Consider the following 24417-nt stretch of genomic DNA (forward strand, 5'->3'; position numbering starts at 1 on the left):
TCTACCTAAGGCATTAAAATATTACCTCTTAAATTAATTTGGACAAATAATAATTTATTTCAGATTCTCTTTATTTCACCTCAGACACATTGTAATACCAAACACAAAAGTTTTATGCTTAGTAGATGATAAAGGAAATAGTAGGCAGAGGAGTTCTGGTGGCATTCATCGTAGATGAAAGCAAGCATTTATTTCCATTTCCATGAAATTGTGATATTTTTTCTTTTTTAAAACACTGCTAACTTTTGTTTTTATGTTATTTTCATTACTAAATATATCTCTCCCCTTTTCCAAACTAAAAAAAGCAATTTTTTAGACAAAGAATAAGAGGGAAAAAAGCTATTCAGCAAAATTAATCAACACATTATCAAGTCTGTATTTGCAATATTTTAGATCTAAAGTATGTTACTTCTGCAAAATGGCAGCTAGGTGGCTTAAGTGGATAAGTGCCAGGCATGGAGTTAGGAAGTCTCATATTTTTTTTTTTTAAGATTTTTGCAAGGCAAACGGGGTTAAGTGGCTTGCCCAAGGCCACACAGCTAGGTAATTATTAAATGTCTGAGACCGGATTTGAACTCAAGTACTCCTGACTCCAGGGCCGGTACTCTATCCACTGTGCCACCTAGCCGCCCCCGAAGTCTCATCTTTCTGACTTCAAATATGGTCTTGAATATTTCCTAAATGTATGATCTTGGGCAAGTCACTTAAACTTGTTTGCTTCAGATTCCTCATCTGTAAAATGAACTGAAGAAGGAAATGATAAACAGCTCCAGGATCATTGCCAAAAACAAATAAACAAACTCCAAATGGGGGTTACAAAGATTCAAACATGACTGAAAAAAATCTCTATAAAGAGGATAAGGGGGGAGAGGGAGAGTACATTTTATTGTCATAATCTCATAGCATTCAATTTCACATAGAAATATTTCCATGTACATTCTTAAAATCATTCAGGATATTGTTTTCTTGTTTTGCTTTCATTTTACAAATTCAAGAATCTTTCCATGTTATCACTGAATCCTTCATAGTCATTGTTTGCAGGTTTTTTAAAACAGCATAGCAAAAGTTCATTATATTCATATATTATCATATTTTGCTCTTCCTCAAATCACTGGCATTTATATAGTTCTAATTTTTTGTTATTACAAAAAGTGTTGTTTTGAATATTTGGGTGTACATTGAATCTTTCTGTCTTTGAGTCATCAAGTTGTGTTTTGATACTTCCCTTTAAGGCTTTTCAGTGTTGAGCTAATAAAAGGAATCATTCTATATTCACTGACATATTTTCTCTGTACCTTTTTTTAAAAAAACACCTTCATGGAGAGAGGGGCTGTAATTGTCAGGGATGAAGTAGAGACTAGAATATTCTTCTGAAGGGTAGAGTTTGGCATATGCCTCTAAGATTCCCTTCTAATAATGTAATTCTAGGATTCTAAAGTGTTAGTGAGACTTTAGTCAGAGAAAGGAAGCACAGGAATGGGGGGTGGGGCTAAAAGCTCAAGACTGTTTTCCAGGACAACAAGTTTCTACAGCAAATGACTGTAAAGCATGGATGAGGGGATTCAGACTTAGAGGGTTAAAAATAAAACCTTGCTAGAATATTAAGCCCAGCTACTTCATCAAGAGTATCCTTTCCAAGTCCTATTACAAATGGCGGCTGGGATTGTTATATCTTGTTCTTTCTGGGTCAGCTCCCTGCCAAACCAAGTAGCCAGTTAAGGTGTCAGGCATCAACTATGACCATTGGGAATGAATAATGTGAAAGAGAACAAGAAAACTTCTAAGAGCTCAATAGTCATTCCCCTCCAACCCCAAATCAAGGATAGTCTATGAAAATGTTCATTATCACATGAATTTTACATAAACAATATTATTTATATATTCTCTCATTTTTCAGTTTCAGCTCAAGGAATGGAATCTTTTCTTTCTGTGTATTTATCTTTCTAAATTCCTATTACATCACTTCTTTTTAAAGTAAGCCTATTTCTTCAACTTATTAAAAGTCTTTAATAATTCTAGTTATCATTCAATGTGTTGACTAGCCATCTCCCCTAACTCCTTGCCATTCACAATGTTAATTTAGTTTGAATAATTTAAATCACTGATGAAAAATAAAAATGTTTATGAGAATAGGATTGAAGATATAGTGGCTAGCATTCTATCTCTCCAAAACAAATCAGTTAGTCTATTAACCAATAATCACTGAGTCTTTTATTAAACTAGCTCCTAATCTACCTATATGCTTTATCAGTCAGTACATATCTTTCTACATTTTTGTCAAAAATTTGTCAAATCCTTAATAGTCAACTTTTAAGTTTCCTCTAATCTGCCCTTAACAATTTGCCCTCCCCATCTACAAAGGAAATGAAGTTGGTATGTCATCCCTGTTTTTGATGAATTCATAGTGGCTCAAAGTGATAGTCTCTTCTTTACTTTAATAATGCTCTACAGATTTTTGCCAAGAATGAATATCAAGCTCACAGACCTCTAGCACCAAATATCTGCTTTCTTTTTTTTGAGAAAATTGAGACATCTTTCTTTCTTCTAACTCTGTCACCCCCCATTCTTCTACAAACACAACCCTTAGCAATCATGGTTCATAATTATTTCAGAGGCAGTTTACAGCCCACCTTATGTTCAGCCCCCATGCACAATAAGAACCCTAATGCTTTAAGGAGCTCAGCTACAGTTCCTGTAATCTTCAATCGATGCCATCAAGGGAACTACTAAGGACCCTTGACTTACTAGAAGCAAAGTCTCTCATTACTTAAGTGGACTAACTGTGTCATCTTGTCCCCTGCTCAGCACCAATGGGTAGGTTCCTGTGTTGATTTCTGCTACTTTTAGTGGAAAATCAATGATTGGAATTGTTTTTTGAGACAAAATTTTCACTTTTCTTGGCTTGATAGGCCAAGCATCCATATTCCAGTTTCAACGCTCTGGTTTCATAATCTTAGCTGTGAGTTATTTCTTTATTTTAACACAAAGGTAATTTGATAAAATATGAATAATAAGTGTTTATTTTTAATTTTCTGAAATGCCTGCTAATTTCTTTTGCTAACTCATAAAATATCCCAGTGATCAGTAGTGATGTACAAACACACATGCACAAATAAATGTAGGTCAGTTGCACATTATTATTCTCATTGGTGGAGAATCAGTACTTAATGATTGGTTCCTGCCTAAGCGACAGAACTGGTAAGAGATAAAAGATTCCTCTTCTTCTGGCTTCCTGTGTGGAGAAAGGGCACATGACAGATGTAGTTTGTTCCAGGTTCTCTCAAAGGAGGAGAAGATGACTTTGGGAAGAAGCAAACCCAAATTCTGATCATTCAAGCAGTAGAGTGCAGCTATTACAGGAAGGGATGGGGAGAACTTTAAGGAAAAAGAGACTTTCTGCCCTGGACTTGTTCCATCTAGATACAAAAGTGTCAGAAATAAAATTCAGATTAGTGTCAAAAGAGGAACCTAGATGTGATGTATTATGTCTGTATTAAATTGATGGCATGCTTCATTCACATTAGTTTCCTCTCTACGTCTCTGTCCCACTCTAGAAAACTAGAATTTGGAATCGAAATCTAGATTTAAGTTCTATTTTGGTTACAAAGCAGTCATAATATTTTAGGGAAATAATTTCATTTTTCTGTGTCTCAGTTTTCTCATCTGTAAAATGGGAGTAATAATACCCCCTTAAGCTCTCTTACAGAATTTTTTAAACTGTGTGATGTAAAGTGCTTTGTAACCATAAGGAATTTTAAGAGGTGAACTTCTACCATATTATTTCAGTACTTCAAGGATACATGATTTCATCAATGTGGATCCTCCTGGTGATGTTGGTATTTGGTTTTCTCAGTCATATCTTACTCTTTGTGAGGAGATCTTGGTAAAGATATTTTAGGGGTTTACCATTTCCTTCCCTAGTCACCAACAGGGTTCAGTGACCTTGCCCAAGGTCACATAACCAGTAAGAATCTGAGGCTGGATTTGAACTCATGAAAATAAATTTTCCTGATTCTTAGCCCAGTGATCTATCCAGTGTCACCTAACTTCCCTCCTGGTAATGTGTCTTACCAACCTTAGGCAAGTTTGCTCTTAAGAAAACCTGTACTCTGGGCATCTGGGTGGCGCAGTAGATGAAGCATCTACCCAGGAGTCAGGGATGCCTGGGTTTGGATCTGGCCTCAGACATTTAGTGGGTACCTAGCTGTGTGGCCTTGGGCAAGCTGCTTAACCACATTTGCCTTGAAAAAAATCTAAAAAAAAAGAAGAAATACTGTACTCATAGACAAAGCTTCTCTAGCTCAGTGGGTTCATTCAAGAACTTTTGTTCAATTGGCATTTTTCTTGAAAATATAGACCCACTGCCATTACCATATTACCATATATTGCCATATAATATCATCATCATCATCATCAACAACATAATTTAAAATCTATTTCTAGTCTATTGAAATAAAATCTCCTTTGATATGATCTTTGCAAGGAAAAGAGACTTTAATCCCAATTTAGAATTTAGAGGAGCTTGTTTTCCATGTATACCTAAATGATAGGACTGGAGGCATACTAGGCCCAGTGATTTCTCCTTCTTTCCCTCCCCAACAGCCCCCACTCCAATACTTTCTCTAATAGTACTACACCTTACATAAATTTCCATCATTGGTTTAAGACCTATGGGAAAAGGCAGTGACTTAAGAAAAACATTTTGATCTATTTAATATTTGACTATCCAGAGAAAAATAACTTTTAATCACGTATATTTCTGTTATTTGTCTATTTAGCTGGCACATAGGTGACTCAGTGAGTAGGGGGACGAACTTGGAGTCAAAAAAGTCCAAGTTTAAATCCTGTCTCAGACACTTATTAGCTATGTAACCATGGGCAGTAGTCTCTCTGCCTCAGTTTCCTTATCTGCACAATGGAAATTATACTAGTACATATTTTACAGGGTTGTTTTGATATGCAAGTGAAATAATACATGGGAAGTGCTCTGCACATCTTAAAATGCTATAAAATCATTGTTGTTATTGTTATTATATCTTAGATATAAGACTTAGCAGAGTTTTTAAATACAAAACATTTTTCTCAATCAAATATTTCACTTTTTATCTTAGATGCATTAATTTTGTTCATGCTAAAATCTTTTAATTTTATCTATTTTATTTTTTAATCACCTTTTGTTAATAATTTATCTTTTTAGCTTCTGATGCAAAAGGTTCTCTTCATTTTTTTTTTAAAACAGTGTGACCTTTGATGGACAAAGGATGTAAATAAACAGGTCTCAAAAGAAGAATTGTGAACTTTTCCTAACAAGGGGAAAGAATGCTTCAAACAACTGAGAAAGGTGAATCGGAACAGCTCTGAGGTTCTATCTCATGGCAGAAGGTTGTTAAAGATGACAAAAGAGGTGAAGAGTCAGTGTCCGAGGGATTGTAGGAAGAGGAGAGCTCTCATGTACTATTTGACCAGCTGTAATCTGGTTCAACCAGTATGGAAAAAATGGAATTATGATAAGAGAGACACCACAACAACTCTGTCCTTAGATCCAGAGATCATACTGTTGGGCATACTCATATTTGATGATAAATACATCATATTGAGTCCTCTTCTGGGCACTGCATTTTAAGAACATATAATCAGAGGATGGTGAGCATGTTGCTGAGGAGGTTTATATAAAGTGAATTATGTTAAGAAAGTACCTAAGGGGCAGCTAGGTGGCACAGTGGATAGAGAACAGGCCCTAGAATCAAGAGGACCTGAGTTCAAACCAATTTGACTCAGACTCAGACACTTAATAATTAATTACCTAGTTGTGTGACCTGGGGTAAGTCACTTAACCCCATTGCCTTGCCAAAAAAACAAAAACAAAAACAAATCTTTCATTCAGGGATTTTATCTCTGGAGACATACCCAAGGAAGTCAATGAGGAAAAGAAAGGTCGCACATATATTCAAATATATATATATATATATATATATATATATATATATATATAGATATATATATAGCAGCACTTTTGTAGTAGCAAAGAATTGGAAATAAAGTAGATGCTTATCACTTGACAAATGACTAAGTAAGATATATTGCTTATGCTATAGCAAATAATGATTATAACAAATACAGAAAAAAAATTAGAAGTTTTGAATGTACTGATACAAAAGGAAGTAAACAGAACCAGGAAAACAATATGTACAATGACTACAACAGTGTGAATGGAAACAACTACAATAAATAAGAAAATTAAAAGCAAATTCTTCAAAATCATAATGTCCAAGTTTGATTCCAAAGAAGAGACAAGAAAAGGTAGATTTGTGAATTATTTTTTGTATATTTGGGAGACCATGGTTGTGGAAACACTTTCATAATGCCAGGCATTTTCAATGTGTCAGTTATTTTGCTGGATTATTTTTTTCCCTTTTAAATTATTTGTTAGGCTCATTAGGAGATGGAATGGGGGAAATATATTATCATATGAGTGATGTAAAAACAAGATATATTTATTACTTTTATAAAAGTTCCATTTAAATATGAATGTTACCAGTGATGTAAAAGTGTTAAGTCATTATTGAACCTATTATAACAAGAACAGCAAGCAGTGCCCTAGGGAAGACTAAATGTCAACTCTAACATTGTTAGCCAAAAAATCAGTTGAACCAAGACAGGGAGAGAAAGATCAGGCTCAGCTGCATTTCAGTTTTAAAAAAGACTGAAGGAATTTTTAGCAAACTACACATTTTTGATGAAAGCCACCAATGTATCACAGCAGCTATAAAAGCTAGCACAATGTTAGTTTTTGTTCACAATATCTGGATCATTGTTGCTTGCATTCCCATCTACTTAAATCAGATATATGGCATGATATCCTCTTCTGACTCTGCAGTTTAAGAATAAAACTGACAATTTGGACTATGTCCAGAAAGGCGTGATCAGGTTGGTAAGTAAGGAAATTTAAAACAGGCACCTTGAGAAACTAAAAAAGACAAAGCAAAACTAGGAATATGTACTTTCCTAAGAAATACTAAATTCCTAAAGGAAACATAAGGGTTATCTTCAATTATTTGAAGAGTTTTTACAAAAAACAGACAGAAAACAATTATTTTGTTCAATGTAGCTCTGAAAGATCCTAGAAACAATAAATTGAGGTTCTAGGGAGGCTAAGTCTACTGAATACCAGAAACATCTTCCATATAGTTGGTGGTATCTAAAAATAGAGGAGGGCAAAATGAGTCTCTGAGTCCTAGAATCATTGATTATAAGAGACCTAGGAAGTCATCTATTTCAATCCATATATAAAGCAAGGATATCATCTATGATATCACTACTGATGCTTCAAACCAATGCCACATTCTCTTAATCTATCCTTTTTTTTTTTGTTTGTCCTTTTTGTCATTTTTATGACAAGACAATGGGTTTAAGTGACTTGACCAAGGTCACACAGCTAAGGAAGTATTAAATGTCTGGGGTCATATTTGAACTCAGGTTCTTCTGACTCCAGGTCTTCTTTCCACTGAGCCACCTAACTGCCTCTCTCCCCTGTCTATCCTTTAAATAAAATTAAAAAACAAAACAAAACAAAAAAAAAGCCTAGAATATAGAACTAGCCCATTTTGACCAGAAAGATATCTTTTAAGTATTTCCCTATATGTTGTCATATGACCATCTCCAACATATATGACAGCTCTCCTACTAAGATGAAAGATATTCTGTAATCGATAAATATGCAGAGAGAAATCAGTTGGAAGGCAGAACTAGGCCACTTATAAAAGCTCACATGAATGAGCCATCAACCACAGAAATAGTCTTCATTTAAAGTCATTTCAAATAACCACAAATCCAAAAAATAAAAATTAGTCTGAGAATGAAAGGTAAGCCCTTCTGATTTCAAGGCCAGTGATTTCCAACTAAACTGCCTTGTATTTTGCTACTTTGCATAAATACATAAACCTTATATTTTTTCTTCTTAAATTTAAATATGTACTTGTTTGTACTATTAGAATGTAAACTTATTACAAGTAGGGATTGTTTTATTCTTTGTACTTGTATTCCCAGGCTAGAACAAAATAGGGGCTTTAATAAATGAATTAATTGATTGATTAAAATCATATTTTTCCTCCTTGGTCCAAGAACTAAGAATTCTTTCTTTTTTGCTTATGCTGATTTTTATTTCAAAGAAATGGCTTCTTATTGGAGGGTCTTTGTGACTGTGTGTGTGTTTTTGTGTGTGTTTGTGTGTGTGTGTTTGTGTGTGTGTGTGTGTGTGTGTGTGTGTGTGTGTCCATCCTCAAGACTCAACTGCTTTTCTTTTATCTCTTTAGGGAGATTCCCTCTTTAGGGAACTTCCCTTGAGGTCTAGTCCCAAGAAGCAAGGCAAGCAAGAACAAGTTCCCATCAAGATGAGATCTCCAGACCATGATTGGCAAATATTTTTGCATGGGTCATCAGTGTAAGCTGTCTTCTAAGATAGGCACAATTAGACTTGTTGCCTAGGACAAAGTTGAAAAAAGAGCCACTGGAGCAATCCTTGGGTCTCTGCATTTCTGACACCTCTTCAATCAGCTCTGCATTTTTTGTTTTTTGCTGTAGAGATGAAGGAAGGGATAGTTCTCCAGTTTCTGCAATTTACCTGTGAGTGCTTCATCAAAGGGAGATTACTCTGGACTTGGCTTCAATTCATCAGATAATATGCCCTTTTCAGGGGGGAGGTCAGGGCAAGGAAAAACGAAGAAGGATGTCAGATATAAGCTGTTATGTCTTTTTGTGTGGATATCAAGCATATTTTTATTACCACTGAGTCATTTTCCTTGTTCTAGATCTTTGATTTTTAAATTTTTTTGATCTTGGGATCCCTTTACACTCTTTAAGAAACTAAAGACCCCCCAAGGAGGTTTTGTTTATACAGGCTCTGTCTATCAATATTTGCTGTAGCAGAAATGAAAACATCTTAGTATTATTGTGAAAACAGTTTTGACCTTATAAATGCTTTAAAAGAGTCTCAGGGATTTCCAGGGGTTCTCAGATCATACTTTAAGATCCCTTGCTCTCAAAGATTTCAATTCTTGCCTCTGCATCTTTTATTTTCACTATTTCTTTTACTTCAATTCAACCTTTTCCTTCCCATTGACCTATTCTGAATCCAACCCTTCTTTGAAGGTCTAGTTTCTTTATTATCTCTTCCATGAAATTTTTTTCTGATCCACCTGTCCCTCTCCACAGTCATCTACCATGGCTCTGAACTCCTATAGGATGTGTTATCTATATCACTCATTACTCAAAAATACTGAATTTGGAGTAAGATCTTGGGTTCAAATTTCATCTTTTCTGCTTTCAACCTTTGGGACCTTGGTTAAATCACTTAATATGTCTAAGTTTCCATTTCATGGGATTATAGATTTAAAGCTAGAAAAGAGGTCATTTTATAAAGTCAGAAAGGAGGAGAAAACTCAAGAGAGGTTAAAAATATGACTCACCCAGAGTCACACTGCTACAAGTGTAGCAGGCCTTCCTGATTCCATGTTCAGCATTCCATCTACCAGTTTTCATCTTTAAATGAGGAAGATGGACTAAATAGTCTCTAATGTCCCTTCCAATTCTAAATCTATGGCATCCTTATACAGTGGTACTCAAAAGTTTATTATTGTTCACTTAGCACAAAAGTAAATACTTGGCTAACAGGTTGATTGCTTATTGCTAATATTGAGTGATTAGAATGTGTAATCTGTCTAAATCAAAGTGTTACCTATTGTTTGATTAATTAATCAATATTGTTAATTGTTTAATTTCCTTATGCTTACTTCTAGGTTTTGGAGCAAGACTGAACTGGTATCTTTCTTCTGTATTCCTTCCCCCCATACAATCAGTACAAGTTTGCAATAGAAGAATAATTTTTCCTGGAGATTGTTTGAGGGTGCCCACTGGATATCCTGTAAATAAAATATTTTGCACCAGTTCTCTCTGTCACCTTAATTCACCTTCATCAGAAAGCAAGTCCATAATATTTGCTCTACTTTTTGCTTCCTACTCATATTGGTTTCATGCTTATAAGAAATGCAAACTTCCATCTAAGTGAATTTTTTTATTGGAATCAAGCAAGCATTAAAAAAAGACACTTTCCTTTTATTGTCTGTGGGAAAACCAGACAGGCCTAATTAATAAAATGTATCATATCAATCTTCAATTATGTCTCAGTGGGGAAGGAGAATACAGTTTAGTAATTTTCATGCTTTTGAGAATGATGTTTCAATTTAAATAAACAGGTTTCGATTTTTACATTTAGGAAATAGCATTTTAATAAAGAAACTAGTTTTGATTGGGGGAGGAACATGGTGTGGGCAGAGGAGGAAAAAAAGACTGAAATTGGAAATCCTTATCCTATAATAGCATCGGCCAAATAATTACAGTTGGCTCCAAGCCAATATTTAGAAGACTCTCCCCAAGGAGTCTTCCCACAAAATACCATGATTGGCTGAAGACCAACTCCATGTGAAAGCAAAGGAAATGTAATGAAACATATTGCAGAATCAGTCTCTTAACTATATAGAGCAGTCACCCCTTCTTTACTAACTATAAATTATAGTTGTAGTCTTCTTGCAAGGCCTCATTGCTCTGGTTGTCCAAGAGCATTTGCATCAAAGAGCATATTGCAACCAGAACAAAATCTTTTTGAATATTACATTTTGACATACAATCATATTATTTTGGAATTGGAAGAGATTTTAGACATTAGACATTTGGTCCAACTTCTGTTCACAAGTGAGAAAACTGAGGCCCAGACAAACAAAGAGATTTACACAGGGGCACCTAGTCTAGGGGACACATATCTCTTTATACTCAAAGTGGTACTTTTCCTATCACATCATTCTGGAATGCCAATGTCACATAATTGACTTTTCCCCCTGACAATTGCTGAGTATAAATACTTTATTTATTAAAAATCTTCTGGGAGGAATATTATTAATTTTTTTCCAGTCATCTGATTTCTTCCTTTCCACACCCAGTATGGAAACTTTCACTGTTTATGAAGACTCACAATTACTCTTATTTTTTGACTTAGAAATTTGCCCAAAGCACTGGAAAGACTTGAGTCTGGATACCTGATAATTGGGGTATCACAAAAGGACTTAAATCTAGTAGTTCTTACTTTAAGGCTAGTTATCTATCTAATATCCCACTGTTGCCTCCCACTTGAAATCCATCCTTATTTTAATCCCATTTTCCTTCTCCTATAATTTACAATTTTTGAAGCGAGACATTATGTCCTGAATAGTCCTTGAAAGTTCTTAAAGAAATCTTAGAGATGGAATTAATGAATTTTAAGAATATGGGACTTGTGGGATACCATGGCTATTCAGGTTGTTTTTTGGCTTTGTTTTCATTTTATCTCCAGTCATGTAGAGCTGAGGTCAGCAAATGTTCAATGATTCATAGGCTAAATCCTGTCCTTTATCCACACTTTTGTGGGGCCAAGAAACTAAGAATGCTTTTTTACTTGTTTAAGTTTTTTTTTTTTATCATATTTAAACACGTAAAAACCATTCTTATTTCACTATGTACAAAAGCAAATAGACTGAATTTGACTCATGAGTTGTAGTTTGCTGACCCCTGAGTTATATCATGCATTTGGATTGTATGATCTGACATAATAACCCCATTTTCACTTGATTCCCCTCTGAGCTTCCCTCTATTTGGTACTGACTCCACAAGAGCTTCCCCTTTTATAGACTGTTGCCATGGGGAATGTCAAATCCTTTCATACTGAACTTCAGAGAAGGACAGAGCTTTGGAGAAGTAGCAGAATAGAGACCAGGGGATTGGGAAGATTTCATTAAAAATAAACAAACAGGGGCAGCTAGGTGTCGAAGTGGATAGAGCACCCGCCCTGGAGTCAGGAGTACCAGAGTTCAAATCCGGCCTCAGACACTTAATTACCTAGCTGTGTGGCCTTGGGCAAGCCACTTAACCCCATTGCCTTGTAAAAAAAAAAAGAAAGAAAAAAATAAACAAACAAAAAAAACTTTGGTCAACCCCCACACATGCTGTCAGCTACCTTACCTGGGTATTTTTATCATCTAAGGGAAGGTAGAATATTCCCTTCCTGGAATATGGAGATTAACACAATGTTAATCTTTTGATTTTGACTCCTGAGGACCTCATCATGGACATCATCCTAAATTTGCATAATTATTATGAAGAATTGTGTCTAATAGAAAGAATAGGAGACTAGGATGATCTTGCACTTAATCTAAGATATCCTTTGACTTGTGTGTCAATTTTTAAAAGGATATCCTGGGTTCAGGTCATTTCTGATCATATGCTTCTACCTTTCATGATTCCAGCTCATTCATGGTCCTTATTGAGGCTTTAACTTCTTAATAATTAATCACCACAAAATGCTTTATGTTACCTTATTTGACATCAGCCAATTTTTCTTCTACAGGACAATCACCAGTTTAATCTTTGCAGTTCACAGTGGTGACTGATATGAATGCCTTGCCTTGGGGATGATGAATATAAGAATTAAAGTATCATAGAACTTTAATGTAGGAAGGGGCTTCTGAGGCTATCTTTGCCAAGTTGCTTATTTTGTTGACAAAAAATAGAGGTTTATAAAAAGCCGAATTGGTATCTAGCAGTAGACCAGGTCTAAAACTTGGTTCTCTATACTCTCTAGAAACCTAGAAAACCTTTTTCTTTGCATGGGAGAGGGGGAGAATCATTTTGGATACAATATGCAACTATACAATGCTATTATTTGTTGTTATATAGCTCTTAGGGCCAAAATAATGTCTAAAATGTATTAACTGATGGATTGGGAGACTTAAATAAAGATGTGTGATTAGGTGACATACTATTTCTTATTGGTTTTGAGGAATTGAAAAATCAGTTTCCATAGGGTGTGCAGGGAAAAAGAATCATATAGTATTGCTCACATAGGATCATAGATTCAGAATTGGAAAAGATGTTACATCAAATTCAATCTCCCTCACATTAAAGATGAGGAAAGTAAGGAACAAAGGGGCTTAGTGACTTGCCTCGGGTCACACAGTTAGTAAATATAGATTTTTGGATCCAGATCTTGATGCCTCCAAATCCAGTGCTCTATTCACAATGCCATGCTGCTTCTCAGGACAAGTGTGGACAGTTATTCCTTGGTGCTATGGCCTCCTCTTTTTCCTGATATTTCTATGATGCTCCAAATTTAGGTACTTGATAGGGAAAGTTTGGTATGCTTATTGATACCTCTTTGCTAGAGACATGGTAGAGAAGTAATGCCCAAATCACCCTTGGATGCAAGAAGATGATATCTTTACCTTTCTTGTGTGGCTCAAATACTCTCCTCCCTATCAACATCCTCTGTCATATAAATATCAATTTATGACAGGAGCTGCAAAGCAAAAGTTACTTCAATTGTTGTAACCATTATATGCTTTCTTCCCCCTGGCCGCCTATCTTGCTCAACACATTACCTTCAGTCGTCTTCTATATACTGTCTTGATAAAACAGTGACATTTCTGGTGCTTTCCAAGTCAGGGAGATGCAGGCACATATTGTTATGTGGATCAGTGACATATTGCCTGCATATTGAATTTTCCAGGTGCAATCATGGTTTCCCCTCCCCTTCCCTCTTTGTCTTGTCTCATGATCAAACGCATTTCCTTTTCAAACCCTCAAGGACACCTTGTCTTCTCCACCTCACCTACTAAATAATGTTTACAGAAAAGGAGTTAGACAAAAAAGGACCAGAAGACACTGAACCAGGAAAGTTTGTACCACAGGGAGACATGCTGCTCTAATTTTGTTTCTTTTGAGGTCTCCTTGACCCAGATCTTCAAGCCCTTTACAAAGTCCTACACTCTCTGGATTTGCTCAAATGTCTCTTCTCTTTAATTTGGAAAGGATACCTCTGTGTCTATGTATGTGTGTGTGTGTGTGTGTGTGTGTGTGTGTGTGTGTCTGGGTAGTGGTAGTAGTGGTGAGTGGGTTGGAGCTAGGAAACTAAAGCTGCCTAAACCTCTACCATTGGTGAACTGTTTCCCAGGGGTGGCTTGTGGGGGTTTAACAGCTTCCAGTCTGCTTTGCTTGTTCTGTTAATCTGTCTTTCTACTTTGTCAGAGACAGTACACTTCTATAAATCCATTATTCCAGTAAATGCCAGTTTCTAGGAGATTTTTTTTCTTTTTGCATTGTCTGGCGAAGCCCTAACATATCTGGAGCTGCCGATTGTTATAGCAGGTGGCTCTGATGGATGGCCAACGTACTCAGAGCTGCTGGGAATATTTATCTTTGAAAAATGGAGACTATAGCTGGGTTGGATCAGATACATTAATAAATCACTATGGGTGTCATTAATTCCTGACAGGCTCTGACAATGAGGGGAGGAAAGGGCAAGTTTTAAGGACTGGCCCTAGGAAGACCTCATGATCCAACTTTCCTTTGTGTCTTTCATACTAACTACAGAATTCCCATTGGCAGAATGTGACAATAAATTCCAAATAGAACTGATTTGCTTATTACAGGGTTTTCTTCAAATTGGTTAAATGTTCTCTCCTTCCCCAGACCACTTTTTAAAAATCACCTTAAGTATTTATTGTCTTTTGATATTCAATTGAAACTTTATTTTCTGGACACTCTCAACTTGCTTGCAGTCATTCTATGCTTCCATAGTGTGTGGCGTATAGCTGTGGTGCGTAAGGGCTCAGTTTGGGAATGAAGACAACTCTGGGAACCTAGTCTACAGCCCGGCACCAAGCTGTCCTAAGTGAAATTGTCAGTCAAAGCAATTACCACCAAATAGTCTAGCTGAAGTGCTCGTCACAGTGGCAGCCTTGACTTTCACCATGGCTGGAAGTAGAGAGATAAAAGGAAGGAGAGCAGCTCCCTTCCTTCCTTCCTACTACAGCCAATTCCTTCCTACTATACTGAGGATCTGGGACTGAGCTAGCAGAAAACAAAGGAGGAAGGCAAAAGGAGCATTTGGGAGGGTTTTTTTTTTGTTTGTTTGTTAGTGTGTTTTATAATCATCTCAGGACAAGTAAAATGAAAATAAATCCTGCCAGAGAACTAGAATGTTGTTCTACCTCCCTCCCTGACTTCACTTCAGTAGGGATTTTTCAATAACCTGACAGTGCCAGGTAGTCACAGTAGTTACTTAGTAGAAGATATTACCCCGATTAGCATGATGTAAGGTTGAGAATTTTGGACTGAGTTTCCAAGACCTGGAATCTAGTCCAGACTCTATGACCTTCAACAAAGGAACAGTCCTTTCTGGGTCTTGTTTTTTTCCTTTGTAAAGTAAATTTACCTCAGCTGAGGTAGACTTTTTTAAATGATCCTAAGATTCTTTAATTCTAGCATCTATGAAAATATTTAATTGTATGATGCAGAACCATAACTAGCCTGGGGCCACTGAAAAGTTGTCCTAGGGCAGACAATTTGTAGTTTGTGAAATATAAAATTATATGCATTCCTTTGGCAGAAGAAGGTGAGGGAAGTAGGAATTTAGATGCTAATGGAAGAAAGTGGTTCAGGCTCTGTAGAAGGGAGGATTTGAGTCTATAATCTTCTGCTTTCTCCCTCTCTCTTTCTCTTTAAATAAATCCTTAACTTGAACTACCCTGTTTTCTTTCCCATTTTTCCCACTTAAATCATTTTCTTTCCCTTCCTTTCTCTCTACTATAATCAAGGATACTTCTTCTCTACCCCCTACCCTCTGAGAAGGCAAGTTATAATCCTGCTTTTACTTATCTTTTGGGACCACAGTGTGGGAGCAGTTTTCCTAAGTCTTCTCTGCCACAGTAGAAAGAGCATAGCACCTCAAATGCCATGGGTAGAACTTGATGGCTCTGAAAGCTCTTGCAATCCTGAGATGCTATCCTATAAGTCACTAGAGCAAAGCATTTTTAATTCTCATTCAATTGAATGTCTAAATAATTTCTTTTACTAATACTATAAATTATTAAGTTTCTTTTTTATGCTAATTGGTGCTATTATCTCTGTGAAGCATACATATGTGTGTGTATATATATATATATGTATGTATGTATGTAACTTCTTCTTGTCTCATCATTTTCTACCAACCCTTGATCTATATACTTCTCTCTCTCTTTTTTTTTAAGATTTTTGCAAGGCAAATGGGGTTAAGTGGCTTGCCCAAGGCCACACAGCTAGGTAATTATTAAGTGTCTGAGACCAGATTTGAACCCAGGTACTCCTGACTCCAGGGCTGGTGCTTTATCCACTATGCCACCTTAGCTGCCACTCAATATACTTCTCTTAAGGCTAAGTGAGAAATAGAGAGAAGGAGACATCACCATGGAATAGTAGTAAAGTGCTAGCTTTGGATTCTGAAGAATTGGGTTCAAAAACCAGTTCTGCCATTTGGTAACTATAAACAAGTTACTCTGTCCTCCTGTGCTTTGATTTCCTCATCTATAAAGCTAGTGAGTTGGATTAGATGAATTCTAAGTTCTCTTAAAAACAAAAACAACAACAACAAAAACTAAACATTCTAACTTTTATTTTTTGTGTGGTTACAATCAACTCCTCATTAACACCAGTAGTCACTGTCTCTCCCCCCCATTCCTTCTACCTTCAAAGATATATAGATCTTTATCATATCTTGAAAAATGCCTTTGAGACAGTTCTTCCTTTTAAACACTTTCCTTTTTCTTTCTTTTGATACTTATATTGGCAAATTCTTTTTGCTGATAGTTTCTGTGAATTTCCTTCACTTTCTCACTACCCACTTTGTTCTGATTTCTTGTCCTTCAGTTTCTGGGAAACTTCAATACCATGCTCTCATCACCAGATCTAATGGCCTTTTGCTTAATCCTTTTTTTCCTATGGAGGTATTTGACACTCCCTCTTAGAAATTCTCACCTTGTGTTTGCTTCAGCAGCATATATACTAAAACTGGAACAATATAGAGAAGATTAGCATGGCCCCTGCAGGAGGATAACACACAAATTCATGAAGAAACTCTCACCTCTCTTGATTTCTATCCATCATGTTCTACCATCCTATTCAATAGCATACATCAGTTTTAGAGTTGGAAGGACTATTTTCTAGTCTAACCCTCTTTTATAAAGAAGCAAACTGGGGCCTCAGGGGGTAGAATGACTTCTCATTCCATAGCTCCAATATTTCATAGGAATGTAATCTCTATATCTCCAAAATAGTTTACCAACTTTCAAGCCACCCCCATTTCCTGATTTTACTGAGAACATAGGTATTCTTTTAGTCATGTAGATTCAGAATATAAACTGTCATTTATTCCTCCTATCTAATCAATTGCCAACACTTTTTAAGTTTTTGCAAGGCAAATGGGGTTAAGTGGCTTGCCCAAGGCCACACAGCTAGGTAATTATTAAATGTTTGAGACCGGATTTGAACCCAGGTACTCCTGACTCCAGGGCCAGTGCTTTATCCACTACACCACCTAGCCACCCCAGGTGCCAACACTTTTAATTTCTACTTCTGCTTTTCTTACAACCATCACCTTTCCCCTCTTATACAACTATACTATTAGTCAATTTTAATTAGGATTATTGTAAAACCCCCCTCCTAGGTGTCCTGACATTTTGACTCTTTCCTCTGTAAAGCATCTTCCAGGCAGCTGACAAATAGAAATTTCTAAAGCATGGGTCTGACAGTGTTACACAAGAAACTTTAGTGAATCCCTATTATCTTTAGATAATAAAGCCAAGGGTAGCTTTATTATCTATCCTTTCCACCTATCAACCTATCTACTAGGTAGCTCAGTGTATAGAACTTGGGGCCAGGATTCAGGAAGATCTGAGTTAAAATCTGACCTCAGATGCTCACTAGCTGGGTAACCCTGGATAAGTCATTTAACTTCTGTTTGCCTTAATCCACTAGAGAAAGAAATGACAAACCACTCTAGTATCTTTGCCAAGAAAACTCCATGGACAATCTGGTCCATGGAGTCATGAAGAGTTGGACAGGACTGAACCACAAATTACCTTTTAGAAATACAGAAATCCTCTGAGTGGCAGTATTCTGATTGGGACAAGTACCCTTCCCCAACCTCTACTGGTCTTGCTTTCAGTCTAGCCCTGGTGATATCATTCAAAGGATCGATCATCATAGTTTTTAACCTGTCAAGTGCCTCTGGGGGCTACTGCAGCCTCTGTCTCCTCAGTAGTTACTGTCACTGAATACTCAGAAACAAAAGTTCTTGCCACCAAAGTGGACAAATGGCTTAATACCAGATACATATATTCCCCCCAATGAAAATGACATTGAAGAAAATGAATTACCATTTGCTTTGTCACTGCATACTAAGGACCAAGGTGCTTTTCCATGTGACATGTGGTTGAACACTCTTATTTGTATTGTTTCCTATTCACATGCTTAAAAAGCAGCTTTTGTCCACTTCTCCATTTCTATCCCAGTACTAAGTAGAGGGCTCTGATAGAGTAAGCCCTTAATACATGTTTTTTTCATTCATTTATTGGCATTTAAAGTCCTCCCAGATTAGTTGACATTTATGATAAATGTGTGCATTTGTTTTTGTATATGTTTATACATGTGCTTATGTACCTAGGAATAAATGTATATGCCTGTATAAATTATGTGTGTATGTGTATTCTACTTCTCTTTGCATATGCTTTCCTCCTAGTGCTTCTTTTTTCGTTTTTTTTTTAGTTTTTTTGCTAGGTAAATGAGTTAAGTGGCTTGCCTAAGGCCACACAGCTAGGTAATCACCAAGTGTCTGAGGCCAAATTTGAACTCAGGTACTCCTGACTCCAGGGCCAGTGCTCTATCCACTGTGCCACCTGGCCACCCCCTCTAGTGCTTCTTGAGCATAGAATCTGCTTCTTTTTTATTTGTTGTTTCTGGATTCCTAATGCTCAGCAGTATCTGACACCCATGGGTTCTTCATAAATTGAAATGATTGAAAACTATTTTTTCTAAGGCCATCCAGGTATCAAAGTGTGATATGGGGAACAATTTGCTGGGGTCCTAGAGATTGGGTTTTGAAATTCAGCTCTATTACTAATGAGTCATACAATCATGGATCAAATGTTCAACTCTCCAAGCCTTGTTAGGGACATAAAAAAAAAAAACACCATTAATATTGCTGGTTGGGCTCAGCATGAGTATGAAGGTAGGATACAAATTATTCTAAGACTCTGGGGAGGGGAGAAACATTCAGATGGAGCAAGACCAAAGGAATTAAAGTCAGGAAATTGATTTGAAACCTAATTCCTCCATTATCTATTTGTGAGGTCTTAGGAACATTGTTTCATATTTTCTGGACTCCAGTTCTTTTTTAATCTATAAAATGTGAGTAATTATTATCTCTGAGGAAAAAAGTGTTAGACCCATATTTCCTAGTATATGGACTAGGCAACTCTAATTACAAGTTACCACACAACAGGCCTGAACTATATTAGTGCAAGGTATTTCCTTACCACAGAGTAGGGCTGAACTATAATCAGTAGAAGGTATTTCCTTAGTTTGGAAGCTCCATATACTAGGAAATATGGGTCTAACACTTTTTGCTCACAGAGATAATTATTACTCATTTGGGTGACACAGTCAATAATCATTAGAAAGTAACTTGGGACCAAGTTTTCTTGGCTTAAAGAACAACTAAGTAGAAAAGTATTCAACATGACCTGCTATAGGGGTTAATGCTTTATATAAAAACATTTATAGCAATTCTTTTTGTAATATTATCTTTATTATTCAATTGGAAACTGGATAAACAAGCTGTGGTATATGATAGAATATTATTGTGCTATAAGAGATGACAAGGGTAATTTCAAAAAAACCTGGAAAGACTTATATGAACTTGTGCAAAGTGAATTGAGTTGAACCCCAAGATCATTGTACAAATTAACAGCAATACTATACAATGAAGAACTTTGTGGCTTATAGATGACTTCCTAAGGACTTAATTACACTCAGCAACACAATATTTGCTCAAAATGAAGCATGCTATCCACCTCCAGATATTGACTGAATACAAACTGAAGTGTATATATTTTTTTAACTTTCTTACATTCTTTTTCTTTTATTTGAGTTTTGTTGACCAAACTGACTAATATGGAAATGCTTTACATGATTGATCATGTATAACTTATATCTGATTGTTTGCAAAATGGTGGGGAGAGGAGGGGAGGGAGGGAACGAGAGAATTGAAACTCAAAACTTTTTAGAATGTTAAAAAGTCTTTTTAACGTATAATAGGGGAAAACTATTTATATTATGTGTATATGTCATTATCATTATTATTTTTTGTTATGATGATGATAATGATGATGCAATATAGTTGAAGTTTGAACTCAGGTTTTCCAGCTCCATATTCAGTGATCTTTCTACTACATTATTTTTTTTCTTTAGTTTGCTGGGTCCTCTTCTTCTTGCCTCACCAAATATGTCTATATCCCAAGTTCTAGTCTTTAGACCTGCATTTGAATTCCTTCCTTGATTTCATCCAACTTCAAAACTTCAACTCTTATCCCATATGCAGATAGACTGAAATCCAAATTTCTAGTACTGACCATTCTTCTAGGCCCTTGATCTACACTTCTTTAAATTGTTTGCTAAACTTTTTGTCCTTGACAATCACCTCAATAAAATTTAAAATTAAACTCATTGCTACTCTCCCCTCTGACCCCCAATGTAAACCTACTCTTTTCCCTATTTCTGTTCATTGATATGGTCATTCTTTTAAATAATTTATTCAACATACATTCACTGGGCACTTTTTATGAGAATAGTCCTGTGCTAGTTACTGGAGGAGGTACCAAATTAAAATATGGCACAGTTTTTATTCAAGTTACAATGTAGTCATTTATTACCTAGGTAACTTTGAATAAGTTACCTAACCTCTCTCATTCTTAGTTTCTTTATCTATAAAACAAATAAGTCTAAGTAGTTCACCTTTAAACTTTAACCTATGAATTACTATCCCTATACTGATGGACTTGAAGGAAGAAAAGAGATAGATAATTGTAATATACATCATTACATGATATCTGAGGAGCTACAAAACACATGGAATTTGTGGCAGGAGAGAGAGGATCATATATAATTATCATATCATAAATTTAGAATTGGTAGGGATCTTTGAGATAATTGAGTCCTACTTCCTTAGTTTATGAAGAAACTGAAGCCCAGAGTGGTTAAGTGACTTGCTTAGATCACATAGCTGATATCTGAGTCAGGATTTGACCCAAGGTTTTCCTGACTCCAGGTCTAGCACTGTACTCTCTATACTACATTGTCATTATGAACTGGAGGGATATTGGGAAATTTTCTGATGAAGATGGTATTTGAATAAATATTTTAAAAATGAGTATCATTTGTATCTTCACTAGACAAAAAAGGTAAGGATAAAAATTCAGGGCCTGAGAAATAGTCTAAACAAAGACACAAAAGCAGAAGCATGTGTAATAAATTGGAGATGTTGTGGAAAGAGAGGCAGCAGAAGGAAGTCCAAGTTGGTTTGATAATGTGATGTGGGGAAAAAGAATGATGTGAGATCTGGCTGGAAATACAAAGTGTCAGGCTGTGGAAGGAATCTTGAGCTTAACTGAATGATGTACAAGCAGGAGTAACTTAAGCTTTCTAAGGAAATAAGTAATTTGTCCATATCTCTAAACAAGAAAGATTTTTCTGGCAGTGATATAAAAAACGAGTCAGAGGCAATAATTGGAAAGTCCTGTAAGAAGGTTATTTCAAGGGGGTGGCTAGGTGGCACAGTGAATAGAGCACCGGCCTTGGAGTCAGGAGTACCTGGGTTCAAATCTGACCTCAGACACTTAATAATTACCTAGCCGTGTGGCCTTGGGCAAGCCACTTAACCCCATTGCCTTGAAAAATCTAAAAAAAAAAGTTATTTCAAGAATGCAGAAAGAGACAGTGGGGGGGGCAGTACCACCTATATTATAATTGTGGCAATATAAAAAGAAAATAAAGTAGGGCCAGGTGTGAGATGCCTTGGAGTTGGAATAGACTGGATTTGTCTAGAAGAAAGAGGAAGGAGGAAGGGTCCAAGTCATATATGATTTATTCCCCTCCAACTCCAAAAACTTCATGTCCAATTAGTTGCTAAGTTCTATTAATTCTTCCTTCCTCTTGAATAAAAGAATCACAGATCTAGAATGTGAAGGAAACTCAGATTTCATCTCATCTACCCTCTTTACTTTATGAAGAAATCTCTCCACCTCTATTACCAGGGGCTTATTCCATATAACTCCATATGCACTAGTAGCTAGCTTTGTCTGTAGAAAAGATGCTAGAATTGCAATCAAAGGACTCATTTCAGTCCTGGCTCAATCACTTACTACATGTATGACCTTAGATAGATCATTACTTATCTGGACCTCACTCTCATCCATAAAATGAAACGTTAGATTTGATCATTCCTAAGGTCCCTTAAAACTTTGAGTCAATAATATTTTGATTTCTCAAGAATATATAGGCTTTCATATTAGGAAACTGGTGAACTCCTGAAGTGTTGCTGGTGAAAGTCAAGGGGATAAAACGAAATGACGATTGAGTTTGGAATGATGGGTGAATCAGGGAAGTCCCCAGTTTAAATGCTATATATAACACTGTAACTAAAGTCGTTTATTCTCTATTTTCCTCCTCTCTAAAATGAGGATAATCATATATGTAATATTCACTTTCCATGGCTGTTGTGCTTATTTAACATGCATAAGCCAAGTGGCATATTTAGATGAGTAGAGGAGAAAGATCTAGACTTGGAGTCAGAAAAATCAGAGTTTGAAACCTGTGTCACATACTTACTATTTGTGTGACCCTAGACAAGTCACTTATCTGTCAGCCTCATTTTTCTTACATGTAAAATGAGAATAATATGTATCTCACAGGGTTATCATGGATCAAATGAAATAATATATGTACACATATGTGTGCATGTTTATAGATGTATACATATATGTATTACTATATTTATGTATAAACATACACACATGTAATTTTCAGTCATGACTGGCTTTTTTTTACCTCCTTTAGAATTTTCCTGGCAGAGATACTGGAGTGGCTTGTCATTTTCTTTTTTAGCTCATTTTTATGGATGAGGAACTGAGGCAAAAGGGTTAAATGACTTGCCCAGGGCCATATGGGTAGTTAAATGTCTGAAGCTGGATTTGAACTCATGATGAGTCTTTCTGACTCTAGACCCAGGGCTCTACCCACTGTGCCATATAGTGGCCATACATGCTTGTGTACATTATACCACACATATGTATATACATGTATACTCATGCATATAAAAGCATATATATAATTTGTATATATAGATATATGTATGTACATGAATGTGTATACATATAACCTTTTGAGAATGTTAAGGTATTATATATGTCAGCTATTATTATGGAAATGTTAGATATTATTGTTGATTATTGTTATTATTATTATTAATCAGTGAATTAATTGGGATGAACTCTTGAAGAAGGGATTCGTTTCACCAACACAGATCATTTACTATTTTGTCATTTACAATACTATATAGTAGTTGAGGCATTGAAATCAGGGTCACAAAGTCACATCTGAGGTAGGACTGAACCCTAGCCTTCCCAACTCTATGGAAGGTTCTCTGGCCCTTATGCCATCCAGCCTTTCTTAACCATAACCTTTTTAATAATTTTTTTTTTAGCTTTTTGTAAGGCAGTGACTTGTCCAAGTCACACAGCTAGGTAATTACTATGTGTCTGAGACTGGATTTGAACTCAGGTCCTATCCACTGGGCCACCTAGCCACCCCAACATTTTTAATTATTAATATTAAAAACACTTTAGTTGATTTCTTAGGGAAATCTCAAAGTAAATCTTTTCTTAAGTGAAAAAGCATTCTTCATTCTTCATTTATACTCTATAAAGTTTGGATTTTGGTTAGCCAAGTTGTTTATCATGTTTTGTCCTCAGTTTCCTTTTCTGTAAAAAGAGGTGAGTGTTTGAAATAAATGAGCTCTGTGATTACTTACATTCCTCAAAGACAAGCATTTTTGCTGTCTTTTCTAAAGTGTGGTATGTTTGAATTTAAAATGAAACTTGTATCAGAAATAGTGTGTGAGAGGTTTCATGATAAAAAGAAATTCTAGTTTAATTTCAGATGATATCCTATTCAAAGTTCTCATTCTTTTCCCAGTATGGTTCCCTGTGGCAGCCTCTAGACATATGTATTTTTTACTGTCTATACCATAAAAGACTCATTTTGATAGCACTTACATACCACCCGTAACATCTGATTACAAAACCATTAATCGAATCATCTCTCATCAACAGTCCCTCCTTTTAGGGCAGGCCCTGGTGACAGATTTCTTTTGCATTGGAATGAATTGGAACTTTTATCTCTTCTTTGCTTTCCATTCATCAGATTCTGATTTAAATATCCTGGCAGTTTTGTCTTGTAAGCAAACTT

At 36.0% G+C, this 24417-nt stretch overlaps 1 protein-coding gene and 1 non-coding gene across 8 annotated transcripts in view; one reads left to right on the top strand and one right to left on the bottom strand.

Moving 5' to 3' along the window:
- SGCD (sarcoglycan delta) overlaps nt 1-24417 on the bottom strand; it is a 1459164-nt gene that overhangs the window by 41807 nt on the left and 1392940 nt on the right. The gene's annotated exons all lie outside the window — the stretch shown is intronic.
- LOC141510489 (U6 spliceosomal RNA) lies at nt 16880-16982 on the top strand. The gene has a single exon (XR_012474972.1). It is a non-coding gene; the product is annotated as a U6 spliceosomal RNA (small nuclear RNA).

Source organism: Macrotis lagotis, chromosome 1, assembly GCF_037893015.1.
Source record: "Macrotis lagotis isolate mMagLag1 chromosome 1, bilby.v1.9.chrom.fasta, whole genome shotgun sequence".
Taxonomy (NCBI): Eukaryota; Metazoa; Chordata; class Mammalia; order Peramelemorphia; family Peramelidae; genus Macrotis; species Macrotis lagotis.